The following is a 13,992-nucleotide window of genomic DNA, read 5'->3' as shown; positions in this document are numbered from 1 at the left end:
ATGGGGACTTGAGTTTGAGACGCAGACTCGAGTCACATTTAGGTCACACACACAGTGACTTTAGCTTTAACTTGAGACTTGTCCTCAAAAGACTTCAGACTCGACTCGGACTCGAGATGCGGGACTCATGAACAATCTTTATATTTTAGGAAACGTCTGATCAGCTGAATGTTATTCCCCTCCCTGCGACCTACGTAACATGTAATATGTAACGTATCTGCTGCACACGACCACACGTGAGAGAGAACAAAAAACACGTTGACCGCACAGGCAGCTGCCGTGCCATTCATCATAAGCGTTGGCTTTGAAAACTTCATAAAACAAGGCCTAAACAAAAGAAGCGCTGAATGCAAAATATGTGTTATCAAGATAAAGGATTCTGGTTAATCATCTAATTTTATCAGGAACCTGAAAACACACCCTGATAGGTTAGCAAACATATTTAGCTCAGCATTGGCCGTTGACTTGGACTCTTAACTCAGAGACTAGTGAACATCTCTGATGGTCTGACACAGACTCTTCCAACGTCAGATACAGTAGGTGTATTGGTAGTATACGGCAATTTACCATTCGACAAGCACTTCTGATGGAGCATACTGGGGTGTGGAGGTTAGGGTGGTGGACGGATGTGTAGCATGTCTGTCTGTCATGCAGGAGACTAGAGTTTGTGTCCTTTCACAGACCTGCGGTTAAATGAATATCATTTTTTCTCTAACCTTACCCAAATTATACTTTAAGCGTAGTTTACTTGCTATCACCACAATATTTCCCTAACAAAAAATGTTGACAATGTTCATCAGAAATGAACATAATCTGGGCTTTTGCTTAACGTTTACAATATTGACATTCTTGTCTAGCAAGAGGGATGTGACATCAAATTCAAAACCAGTTCCTACTGAGACGAATCAAATAAAAAAAACTCTTTGATGCACTTGAGTCAGTAGTGCAGCAGCACGGATAAGAACACTCACCTAATGTGCATTTTTGTCCCAAAGCACTACTTCACAGCATCATGATATATAGAAGAACCTTTCTACGCACTATTAGAATGGATCAAGTTCCCTTTGACTGCCTATAATGGTGCATTACAAAGCCAGTCTGGGATATCAGAGTTACAGCTGAACAAAGTAGTGCAGTTAGGATTTTTCAGTGCCCTGGTAGCTCAGAGGACCCCCTTGCAGGTCACTGATCCCTGTTCTTTGGAAGAAAAGCACGTATTATTAATAATTCAGCACACGAGCCACTTTATTATCAGATGCAATGCTTTGTCCTCTCAGTGGGTGGGAACCACTGCTTAAACCCTTAATCTTTGTATCTCAAATAGAGAATCAGGGACAGAAAACACAATTAGGAGGCAGAGGCAACGTTCTAGCAGGTGTCAGTCACTTCATTAATGCCCACTGTGGTGCACTGCCCTGTCAAACATAATTAGTCCTATGTACTGTATGTGAACACTGTTCAACTTTTTCTATTCATCTAATGGATTTAAAAAAGAATGTCCAGAGGCCAGAATCACTAAGAATGAGTGTTTGCAAGATGGGCTTCTCACCTCATTTCATGTGCATTTAAGAGAGGATCGTGCAAATAATATGAGGAGACATGTTAACAGAGGTTGATTATGTTGTCTGCTGGATTTACTGAGATCATGCTATTGCATAAACACAGCACAGATGGGATTTACAAGAGCCATACGGAAGACTATAGAGGGAAAAGAAATGTACATTAAATATAGGCTAGCATATAACTAAAACCTAATTATTAGACAGAGAAATTAGGCCATTATGGCTTTATTAATGAACACAATATCTGATTATTATAACACGAAGAAATTAAACTAAATTAAACTGCAACTACACCTTTCTTTGTATTATTGTATTGAAATTTAAGTCAAACTTTATTTGACCTATTTTTACATGTATTCCATGAGGCTACATACTTCAATAGCTGAAAGCACATTTAACACAGTCCCCTTTGCATTGACAAATTTGTAAGTGTACAGACAGTTTATTAAAAAGATATACATATATACACATACATATATACAAGCAGGCGCCATCTTGGGAAAACAGTCACGACCAGTTGAACGACAAACGCCATGCACCCAGTAACATAGCTCAAGCACGGCGTTCGTCGTTCGACTGGTCATGACTGCTTTCCCAAGATGGCACCTGCTTGTATACATGAACGCTACTGTCTTTATAATCTATCCTTTTAATAAACAGATAATAAAATGTCTGTACACTTACAAAGTTCTCAATGCTTCAGTTTACATGTAGGGACCCACATTATGCTACCATGGAAGTGTGGTGCTATTTTGAGCCTTGTTAGTGGTATAGAAATAGAGATTTCTATTTACTTTACCCATGCTCCGACGAATAGCTTCATAAGCTAATCAGCGGTTTGCGGTAGCTTGTTTCAAGCTAGAGACACATTCAACTAGTATGAAAACATGTCCCGGAGAACGGTCGACTCGGTAATCATGTGTTATTAACCCCTAGGGTCATTTTGCGCCGGAATTGTCCTTTAAATCACATTACACCTGTTAACATCTGATTTCTGTTCTCTTCAACATTGTTTTACTTCACCTCGGGACCACCTGGGTGGAATTGGCCGCATATCACAAATTATTCTGTCAATAAATTCTGCTAGATAAAATTGTGATCAAAAGACACTGATATCCAGACCGTCAAATACTTGGAAATACTTAACAAAATTACCTATAAAATACCCATAAACACCTGCTGTTAGTAGAAGTAAAGATATTGCATGAGAGGACAACGATAACCTAAAGCAGAGGTCAGAAATGAACACATGATCATAATTTAACTTCTCCTGTGTATCATTGCCATATATATAGCAAACACAGGCATATTATTCCTGCCTCTGCATTACTTTGCATATATTGTCCCCTGAGTCATTCTATATACATGCATTTGGCTTCATACCACACTACTGCAGACATGAATACAGAGTGCTTAGCTGTTGCTATAATTAAATCCCATAATTGAAACCGGAGGGATTATATCTTTTTGTTCTCTGCTCTAATCACAATGCGCTACTCTACGTCACCCATGTGAACATGACTGTTGTGCTCTTTTCATTATGCTGAGTGTAAAGATGTGATTATGTCACAGCGAAAGACTGGTTGATAAATGCCAAAGCCTTGCTTTGTGCCCAGCGCCTTTTGCCGCAGCCTGGGTGGGGGGTTTGAGCACCTGTACCTCGTACAGTAGCTCATTCAGTAATAACCAGCTGCACAGCCAGAGGTTTTTCCTCCTTCTCTCTTTTTAAGATCTTAAAAATACCCGTGTCAGCTTGTCTCCTCTCAGCTGGATGAATCTGCCTTCAATTTTTTATCTACTTTTAACTCTATGAAGCGCTGCAGTAGCACAAATAATACGACTGTGTTTTGAAATATTGAGTGCTGATGAGAGTGCAGCAGGTTTTATCCAGGTTATTATGTCCATGTATCAGTCAGTCAGGCTTAAGATCTTTGTTACCCCCTGTCAATTATACATTTATCTCTTGTTACATGCTAAATATGTGTCAGAAAATTATTTTTAAATATCTTCCTCTTTTCCTGTAGAATGTAAAAGGGTAAATAATGGTCGTCCGGGACATGCCTGCTTTCTGTCCCAAGAGTCAGAACATCATGGGGATCATGGGGAAGGTTTTTATGCACCACATATCTGGAACCAACTCCAAGAAAACTGCAGGTCCGCTGCAACTCTGTTCTTTTAAATCAAAGCTAAAGACCTTTCTTTTTGATGCTAAATATTTTTTTTTATTTCTTATACTGCACTGTAACTTTTATTCTCACATTTTATCTGTTTTCATATTTTTAATTGTTTTATGTAAAGCACTTCTAATTGCCCCTGTCGCTGAAATGTGCTATACAAATAAAGCTGCCTTGCCTTGCCTATTCCCTTAGGCATGACATCATGAGAAACTACTAATAGTATGATGTGTCACTTTGAGGGGTGTGCAAAAAAAGTTAGTATATGTTAGTATGTGTCTCTCAGTGGCTGGTTCAGTAACTACTCATGAAGAAAGTTGTTATTCCCATTCACAGATATGAACTAATCATTACCTGACAATTCATTATTAACTCTCAGTCTGTTCTCTAGTAATTCATCATTATCTATATCTATACAATACTCAAATCAGAGTCATTTCTCATAAGGATTCAGTAATTATCAGGTCACTCGCCTTCCTAACTACTCACATTTTTGTGCACCTTTATTGTAAAGTGTTCCCAAGAACAGAACAGTGAATTTAACTTTCAGTGTCATCAACAGTGATCAACCAGGACCAGGTAAGTGAGAAAAGCGTCAAAGAGAGGACAACACGGCCTACATGATAGGAGGTGTGTGTGTCAGAACTTTGCTATGGTGATTTCCGCAGTGAGGGAGTAGAAGAGGGAGGGGGAGACAGTATCTTCCATGGGTCAAACATGTCCATTTAATGATAATTAAACCTCTCAAGTTTGTTCTGTAATTCAAAAACGTGGGTCCAAATGGCAAAAATATTATTATCACAAGAGAGATAAAAGTCTGGCGAACACATTGATGTGGTTTTTATGTTTGTGGTGTCAAATATATGCGACACAGAGCAGGTAACAACAGGGAACCGTCTGCTTCCTTACAGATATTTTTTTTCATTGTTTCTATCGGCAGTTGGTATGAACAGAGCCAAAAGTTTAGGTCCGGTGGATTCCATAGTTACATGTCTGCGACTGGCACAAAATTTCCTACATTTTGACCGACCATGATGTACGAAGAGTGAAAACTGAAGCGGAGAGAGCAATTTGTTTGGAAAGATTTCAGAGAATCATACTACAGTATGTAGAGGTTGTTTTGATGTTAAGCGATTTCCCGAAGATTTCCCATTAAAGTCTATGGGAAATTTTGCTGCGTTTTTTGGCCGATTTCATGAAAACCATGCGGCAAATCTCTTATTCAAATGATGGCACACCATTCTCGGTCATTACACACGGTTTGATGTATTTTGTGTGCATGTGTTGGCAATGCTCCGTAGTGGGACAAAAATGTGGCGGAATAAGTATGCAGGATAATAGTTATTCTGCCGATTGCTGCTATTGCATCACATCGGCACACTGAAATAATGATGGCAATAACAATGTGTGTGCGGTGTGTGTGTGTGTGTGTGTGTGTGTACCCACATATCTGATATAAAAATGGTAAAAGGAATCCAATGTTTGTGGGGGGTGCTTTAGGACGGCATGGGGGGAGTGTCAGTGATTTAAAACAATGAGATGTTTTCAAGTTAATTGGAAGCTGACGCAGTATGTCCCTGCCTTGTTCTGCCTCCCTCGCGCACAGTCCCCTGTGTCGCCAGACCGCTTTGTGATGCTGCGTGCCAAGGCCTCTGTGCTTTGCTGTAGTTGAAAGACCCTGAGCGAAGGCTTGTCTCTGGAGCCCCCGAGGAAGGTCAGCGTGGGTTTTCACGTGGAGTATCTGCTTGAACACCCAAATTCCTATGTGATTTAGATTTGCCCAAATTTCTCTTCGCATTTCTCTTCTTGCTTTCATTGTGCACCCACCAGGGCTGCATACTTCAGAATACACTGATGGGGCATTTATGATTAGTCTATTAATTTATAATTGCAAATGTGTTCATGGCGTGGATCTTTGTGGAAAAGTGTCTATTCTTACAGTTGGAAAATATAAACATCAGGAATTTCAATTATGTCCAGAGAGTCGATCTCAATTTCAAAAGAAGCACGCTGAAACACGTCCCTGGAGAGAACACTTGTTTCTGGAGAAGCAGCTCCAGACTCCCAATTTGATTTTCTGGACATCTTTAAATATCTGATGTGATGGCTATGCTTAATACCAGTCAGATGCTATCATGAAAAATAAAAGTTTCTTTCTAAACCAGGATGCTTTGCACATTTGTTGCACAACATTTTTGAAATGGCACCTTGACTGCACCTTAATAACTGTCCATAACCAACCACAGTTAAAAGGTGGGAGAGAAAACAACACAGGATTTACTCATTGTTTTTAAGTCAATCCAAATCATGTTAGATAGTGTTAAGATAGTGCAGGGTTTTTTCGTTACCCACTGACTGCGTCTCAGCTGCACTCAATGCTGCCACTGGTGATCAAAAGATATGTACAGAAGACTACTGTTTAAAGTGTCCAGCCACCAGGGGTGAATGATTTTCCACTAAACACAGGGACGAATACAGAGGACATAACTTAAGCCCAGTTCATAACAAAGATTCAGGACGAGAAGAGTTAAAACTTGCAACTACTTGCAATTCGCCGGGCTGCAACGTTCAACCTGCCAGTTTACACCAATGAGAAGAGTCGAGACGGTGTATCATCTCCGTAGCAACGACTTCCGACTTTCAAGCTTTTCTTGTAGCTGGATATATCATTTGTTGCGTATAAATATGAATGTGGATAACATTAGTGATAGTGACATGCTTGCTACTGTTGCATTACCAGTAATGAATCAACAAAAACAACATTTTATTTATGTCATCCACTGCTTTGTTCTAACGCCGCTCACTCTCATCGCTTTGGTCACTCTCTAGCTCGCTTGACCACATACCGTGCTCGTTGAGCCTCCGTCCGTCTCTGCCATTTCGACCAGTTGACAGTTTGTAACATAGAAATAAAATGCATTATGGATCATTTCATTTCTATAGTTTGTGGCTGACTTTACAAGCTGACTCTGCTATTGGCTTTTGAAACAGGTGACGTCCCTTACATTCTAAAACCAGCCTCTGGGGACTTGACAAGCTGGGTCGAGGGGGTGACACCATCAGCTGGCTTGAGTCAAGCTAACATTAATGGCCATTTAGTCTTGCATTGCCAGACCTTGCTTCACAGTGCTGTGGAGGAGGGTCTGGCCACACAGCATTCCGGGATGGGAGAAAAACATGCTCTGGTTTATTGACTTTAAACCATCATAAGCACCCCGGTGCTGCTGCAAAATAGCCTCGGAAAGGAACTTGTTTTGGTGGAACGTGTGTACGTTCAAAGGTTGTTTTAGTCGTGCAACAGAAAACTCAGATTGGACAGATAGTCTAGCTAGCTGTCTGGATTTACCCTGCAGAGATCTGAGGAGCAGTTAACCATAGTCCTCAGAAATCCACCAGAGTTTAAAATGTCAACACAAAGAAAGCGGAAGGTAACGGACATCCAGCCCAAAAGAAGAACACCCAGCGGAATTTCCAGCAGCAACGGAGCAATCCCGGAAGTGGAACATCGTGGATATAGACTAATGGCAATGACACTGACCAACTGACTTGCTCAAACCGAAAGTTGTGATTTGACTGAAATCAATGGTTTCTCTGTGGATAGATTAAACATGAGCAGACTAAAGGCCTTTTTATGCTTCTGCATAGAATCGATGGCGTACCCCTGCAGACCCCTCTGCGTCTACGCCGGACCCTACGGCGTAGCCTGACGTGCACCTCTCGTATAACTACACGTTGCAGCGCCGCACGTCACTCGGCCGTGGCTTGGTAGCGTTGCATTTCCCCTGACTCATTTCCTGGTTCTTCTTCTCCATAAACAATATGAAATCAAGGAGAGGGTTAACTTTTAAAGATTTCCCACCTTGGTCAGAAAACACAGGGGAGACACTTTGTTTCTCTGACTCTAGAGTCGGTACTCGCTCCGAAGCTAATCGCCGTCACTCTCTCACTTCTCCCTCGCTTTAACACACTCCCCACACACACACACACACACAAACACACACACATGCCGACTCGACGCACACACCAGCGCACAAGTATAAACATCAGGCCACTTACGTAGGCTACGGCGAAAGCTCTGTGTGGAGCCTCTGCAGAACTATAAAAAGGCCTTAAGCATGTATCTGTAGAGGTGATGCACCAGGAATCCAGCACTAGTGTTGTTTTTGGCGGCCTGTTTTAGTCTAGTCTTTGTGTCAACCTGTCATTTTAGTTTTTATTAGTTTTAGTCACGTTCATACTTCATACATACTTTTAGTTTAGTCAAGTTTCAGTCGATTAAAAGTGTCACAATCTGTCAGGAATAACGGCGAGGTTTGGACTAGGGGTGGGCGATACTGGGAATTTTGGTATCGATCCGATACCAAGTAAATACAGGTATTTGTGAAAAATAAAGTCAGTAGTAAAGTAACAAAGTCAGTTGTGCAAAATAAGTAAACAAAAGCCACAATGTATAAATATGAATATAACAATATAAACAACACAACAAAAAATCATCACGGGTTTCTCTCACTGTTCTGACTCTCCGCTCTCCGCCTCCGGCAGAGCAAGGAGGGGGAGGGGGCAGAGAGAGAGAGAGATGCACTGTTTGCACACTGCGCACAGACTTGGAGAGACGCTGTGCTTGCATGAACTCGGAGAGAAACTGCAACACTACCACTACACATACCAATACCATACCATACCAGTGTAGTGCAGGGAAATATGATCCGCCATGAGCACGGTTTATTTTATTTAGAAAATGAACTGGATGTTTTATTTTGCTTCTGTGCTTGACTTCCTGTCCCGCACTATCTGCCCTGTGCTGAATTGCTGCGGAGCTTTCCGGAGTCTGGCAAAAATAGAAGCTCTGCGTATCTGCTCCGGAGGGGTGCAGATCGCCGGAGCTGGGACGGAGTCGGAACTCAGCCGTTGCGCAGTCAGTGAAAATACACACATTGACTTTAATGGAAACCTATTGACTCTGCCACCGTTCCGGAGCGGATCCGCAGACGTTCCGTACTTGGTGGAAACTGGGGGTAAGCAGTAGTCTCGGGAAGCAATTAATGCCAATACCATTTGTTTAAATGTATGTATTGGTCTCTTAACGGTCACTGTACCATGTACGGTACACCTTGTGGCTGTGGCGTCGCTGTAACCTCCACTCATAAATGTTTTTATAACTTTAAAGCATTAAATCATCACGATATACAGCCATGCAACACATCAATTGAAAGCTTAGACTCTCAGGATTCCATTAAGCCCACACACAAAGCATAAGATGATGTATAGCAGTTATACAACTGCTACAAAGTTATAGAAAATAAAACAATACAGTGTAAACAGCGCAGCTCGTGTCTAGTGCATTCATACCTTTTTCCTTGTCCCTTTAGCCATTGCAGGGATTTCTTTGCCCAAAATCTTTTTTTGTTAAATCCCCAAGAGTCCAAGGAAATGGAATATCGAAGCCATTATATCCAAAACGAGCTGTTTGCCTCTTGATGTTTCTGGCCGAATCACAACGGAAAATCGCTAAACTGTTTTTCATTTCCGGACTTCTAACGTGGCTCGCTTCTCTCCTGAGGCTCCTAGCAACTCGATGTCGGTGTCACTGTATTCTCTGAGATCATAGGTTTTACCAGACACCTGGTATAAGTCAATCGGTAAAGGTTTGCCTGTGATATACCAATAGAAAGCTGAAGACTCCTCTGACGCGATGTGAGCCCAAGTGTACTCGAGCAACATTTGCTCGGACCAGTTAGATTTAAATGCTATACGACCTGTCAAAGTATATGGGAGCTGTACCACTTTTAATTCGGGTATGACATTTAGACCAAAAAGCTTGAAAATGCAGCCGTTCCTTAAGAGGCTAGAATAAAGTATTCAAAGTCATGTTGTTGATGCCAAATTCAGTTCAGTGTGATTGCTATGTGAATGACAAAACTAGCTACAGTATTTGGCCAACATGGGATGCTTAGTACACATCAGTCAGTCAGATAGGAACTAAGAACCCACTTTACACACATACACACACACACACACTCACACACTAGTCACACGTTAACCCACTTTACACTCTCTCACAAACAAATATACACACACACGGTAGTCACACACGTTTGTCTCAGTCGTTTTCAGCTCCAGTGGCTAACGTTTAAAGCTAACGTTAAAATGAGACACATTAACCAAAGCCTCATTAGTTGGCATGAGCTTTCTAAAATAGAAAGTAACATTATGTTGATGTCTTGACTTACCTCAATTTCATTATGGAATGCCTTGAGATGTCTCTTAAGGTTCGTGGTGTTTTTTCCTGTGATTTTTTGGCCAAATATTGCATTATACATTTAATTATAGCCATCGTGACATGACCAGCATTTACGTGGCATCTTGTCTTGTTTTCGTCACGTGATAAAGGTTCGTTGACGACGATATTTCGTTCACTATCCAGCACCCCCTCGTCATCTTTGACCATTTTGACTCAATGTAAAGTAACAAAGGTTCATCCTTTTCCAGCAGTAGTCCCATTTATCCGGTGAAATCAAAGGAGCTCATTCCCATCTTTTCATCCTGTTGTCATTCACAGACAAAGGTTAGGCAGGCCTTCTGATAGCTACCTCATTATTAGCAGAGCCGTTGCTATGGTTTATTACATACTGGTGAAAAAAATTTTCATCAAAAATCCCTGTCAATTCCCAAATACTTTCTGTGCTTGGATACACCATAAAGCAGCACCAAGGTCACTTTGCACATACTTTGGTGTCTGTTTTTTTTTAGTCAATGTTCCTGCAGGGAGGAAATGAATACAAGGAATGTCTCATTGTAGTTTCATTGCAATTATATGACATCTTTTATGCCTTAATGCCAACACTGCCCAAGCTTGGAGGATTCCTATTGTCTGATGTTTTTATTATTTACTTGTTTGTAGTTTCAGTATTATTTTCTTCTGGTGAAAATGAAATGTCCATGTTAAGCCATTTTTTTTACCTTTTCTCCGACCTTGTTCCCCATCTGTCCGATCCGTCTGCGTCCATTGTTGGGTCTTATTTCCATGTTAGGGCTGAGAGACGTTCACCTCCACTTAGCACTGTAATCAGTCTCCTTAGGCTCAACAGACAGTCAAGTGCTGCTGTTCATTGGTTCTCTCTCTGCCTCTCACCTACAGTATCTTTTCTTTTCTCATCCTTCGCACCTCCTTGCACGTCGGGGTTACTGGTGGACGCCGCTCCTTGCACTCAGACACTGCAAATCATCACCAATGAAAAGGGAACTCTCTGCTCAGCAATACCTCACACAAGACTCTACCTTAAATGGGTCACCAGTTATGAAAGGGGGCGTGGCTTAAGCATGGGGGGGGGCAAACCAACACCAATGAAGAAGGAACTCTCTGCTGAGTTCAATGACACCTCACACAAAACTCTACCTTAAACGGTTCAAATGTTATGAAAGGGTGCGTGGTCTGAGTAAGTGGGCGTGGTTAAAGTATAGGGGGCGGCTCAGTATCACATTTGGACCACACATTCTAAGTGGAAAATGGATGATGTTTGTCATATAAGGCTGATTTCCTGAGTAGGTCGTTAAAGTATAGCACCTATAGTTTTGGGCCTACTTCCTGTTGCCACTAGGGGGCGCTATGACTTTGAGCCAATATCGGCCTGTAGATGTCGTCAGGGTTGAACTCTTATGAATCCTGAAAAGTTTCGAGCCAATTGGACAATGTACACTCAAGTTACACCCACTTCCTGTTTCAATGGCGAAACACATAAAAGGGCCGCCCCGCCACGGCCATGCCCTATGACGAAAACTTTTTCTTTTAATACATTTTCATCTTTGACGTCTTAATGAATGGCACGGATCAAATTTGAAGTCGATCGGATGAAATCTCTAGGAGGAGTTCGTTAAAGTACGAAATGTGGAAATGGCCAAAATCACACTAATTTTGAACTTTCAATTCAAAATGGCGGACTTCCTTTTGCGTTAAGGGTATAGGTCCAATGTGCTTTTTTGTTTGTCTTGACATTCTACATATGTGTACAACGTTTCGTTAGTCTACATTAAACGTACTGCAGGGGCTAAATTTTTTTAATTTTGTAGGGGCCGCTAGTGAGCCACTTTTGTGGGCCTATTCCCGAAACCCTTAAAATACATAAATTCTCACCAAGCTTGATGCAACCGCCATTTTAGTGAGATTTTGAGTATGTTAAGCCCCTCAAAAAGGCGATTAATTTGCCAGAAGAAAGAATTCCTTCAGTTTCAATAGGGCAGTTGGTGGTTTGGTGCCTTTCTCAAGAGCACCTTGGGAGTGCCCAGGAGGTTAACTGGCACCTCTCCAGCTACCAGTCCACCAATGTACTTTAGTCTGTAAGGGGACTTGAACCCAACTGCCTACAGACTAAGCTACTGCCACCCCAATATACTTAAGAGATAGAGTGGAAACAGTAAGAATGGCTCTGTCCTCACTTAATGTTTGGCTAACCTAATGCTGTACTTCCTATAAACAGAGCAGAGCATGGCTGAGTAAAGGTTTGATACAAATAAAGATAAAGAGAAGTCAACAACTGCCCTTCACAAAGAAGCAAACAACAAATGTTTTTTGCGACCACTTTTCAACCCTATACAGTTTGTTTTATACTAAATGGATGTGGGTTTCGGAAGGTGTATCACTTTAAGAATGTCTGTTGGCAGCTTTAAATGATTTTCAGCACCTTAGAAACTCAAACACTGTACAAAGTGTCAAATTTGTTTTCCAAATATATATAGAAATGTATTATTTATTATCTATTATATATTAGAAATAGGCCTACCTATAGACTTTTTCTTCTTTGCAAACAGTGACATTTGGAAAACCAATACATAAAACATTTTTACATTTGTAAAATTTTAATGTGGATGTTCAATCAGCACTGATTGTATATATAGTCCATTGAAAAATAAATTCCCATGTGTGTGATATGTTGACTGAGAAAGTGAGTTCTCCTGCTCACAGAGCCTTGGCAGCTGTGCCTACATGTACCAGGATGCATTGTGCACGAGCAGCGCTAAGCTCTCTATGCTTCTCTAAGATGTTTTCGCTAACAAAATAAACTCACAAAATGGCAAGAAAGGAAATATTATTATACCTAAAAAGAAAAATACAACTGAATTCAAGTTTATTTCTTTCACCGCCGAAGACGAAGACGAGATTATTTACCTTGTTAACTCATCATAAAACATTCAAACGGAACAGAAAATAAATAAAACTCACCAAATCCCCCTTAGTAAGTTTTTCCACTGTTCCAATAATCACCAACTCTGGTTTGATTGAAATAAACCATTTATTCATCGATGATGTGAAAATACACCAATTCATACAGGTGGAGATAAGGTCACCTTTAGAGCTTAATTATTTGTGGTGTGGCAGAGATGGAGTATTTAATTGCCCCCCTGCAGTCACTTCTGGATACAGATGACAGGGGCTTGATGCAGTAAATGACGAAATAAGACTTTTTGTTTCTTCCCTGTCCTCCATATTCAGGGACAGTTTGATTTACTTCTTTTCTGATGAGACTAAACAACTAAGTCTAAAATGTATGCTCCACTGAAATAAATACACACTTAAAGATTGTAATGTAATTTTTCAGCATTTAGTTGCCAAAAGGTGGCAGAGGGCAACTTTGAGTCTAGAACATCCATTTTAACTTAATTTCGCCCCACGTTTTTTCCAGCTAATTAGTGTTCCTCCCAAATGAGACTTGTTATACTACTATAAATGCCAATGCCAGCCGAGGCTGGGAGTTATGCATCACTGCATGCTAACTCACTGTAATAAATGACTTACCTCCCCACTTCCTTTTTACTTTTAAGACACTTCTCTCCAGCTACTTCTCTCCTGTGTGCTGGTATTTTCCTTTTAAAATGGGCTGTTATTGACATTTACTGAGAAAATAGAAATAAATAAATAGAAAAAATGTTTTTAACCTCACCAGTAATCCTATCTGCATTTGTAAAGTAGTGTGATGTTTCAACCGGGGGGGAAAAGCTTGAAGGTTTCTGATGTTTTACACATTTGCAGCCCTAAACAGTTGAGTATTCCTGGTGTCGGTTGTGGCAGGTAGTACTTTAGACAGCCATCTGTCACTCTGAGACATTTTTCGGTAGGCACACACGCACACACACACACACACACACACACACACACACACACACGTTTACAGTTTCTATAACTCTAAATGAGTCCTGAGCCGAGCCGATGAATTACCATCATGGTCATATTGATTTTGAGTGGGTTCTGCCAGATGCCCTTG

The sequence above is a fragment of the Sander vitreus genome, chromosome 15 (genome assembly GCF_031162955.1).
Source record: "Sander vitreus isolate 19-12246 chromosome 15, sanVit1, whole genome shotgun sequence".
In the NCBI taxonomy this organism is placed as follows: domain Eukaryota; kingdom Metazoa; phylum Chordata; class Actinopteri; order Perciformes; family Percidae; genus Sander; species Sander vitreus.
The sequence above is the reverse complement of the archived record's forward strand: the minus strand, read 5'-3'. Positions refer to the sequence as shown.